The sequence below is a fragment of the Triticum dicoccoides genome, chromosome 1B (assembly GCF_002162155.2).
Source record: "Triticum dicoccoides isolate Atlit2015 ecotype Zavitan chromosome 1B, WEW_v2.0, whole genome shotgun sequence".
NCBI classification, from domain to species: Eukaryota; Viridiplantae; Streptophyta; class Magnoliopsida; order Poales; family Poaceae; genus Triticum; species Triticum dicoccoides.
Genome location: NC_041381.1, coordinates 394,286,900 through 394,287,729, shown reverse-complemented (window position 1 = coordinate 394,287,729; position 830 = coordinate 394,286,900).

Genomic DNA, 830 nt, shown 5'->3' with positions numbered 1-830 from the left:
TTATATGTGAGGTATCAGCTTAGTATGTGTCTATTAATAAGCTATTTACATATAAATTACTGCGGTTCCCTCCCTCCCCCCACCCCTCGCCACAGTCGCCACATTTACCAGGGTCGGGTACATAAATTATCAAGTCTGCGATGTGTGAGTTATCATGTTATTTGCATAAGAGTTATCGTGGTATGATTCAACAACAACTCCCACCCTACTCCCGTCGATAAAGTTATTAGGATTAGGTATATAATTTATCATTTCTACGATGTGTGACTTATCATGTTATTTGCATAGAAGTTACCGTGGTATGTTTCAATGACTCCCCCCAACCCCAACCCCACCGACAAAGTTATCAGGACTGGGTACATAATTTAATGTCTATGATGTGTGAGTTATCATATTATTTGCATAGAAGTTGTCATGGTATGTTTCAGCGACTCCCCCACTCTGGCCCCTCCGACAAAGTTACCAGGACTGGTACATAATTTATCATGTTTATGATGTGTGAGTTATCATGTTATTTGCATAGAAGTTACCGTCGTACGTTTCAACGACACCCCCACCCCGACCCCTCCGACAAAGTTATCAGGTCTACCATGTATGAGTTATCATGTTATTTGCACAGAAGTTACCGTGGCATGTTTCAGCAACTTGCCCCACCCCCATCCTCGCCGACCAAGTTATCAGGACCGGGGTACATAAGTTATCAGGTCCACCATGTTTGAGTTATCATGTTATTTGCATAGAAGTGACCATGGCATATTTCAGCGACTTGCCCCACCCCCACCCTCGCCGACCAAGCTATCAGGACCGGGGTACATAAGTTATCAGGTCCG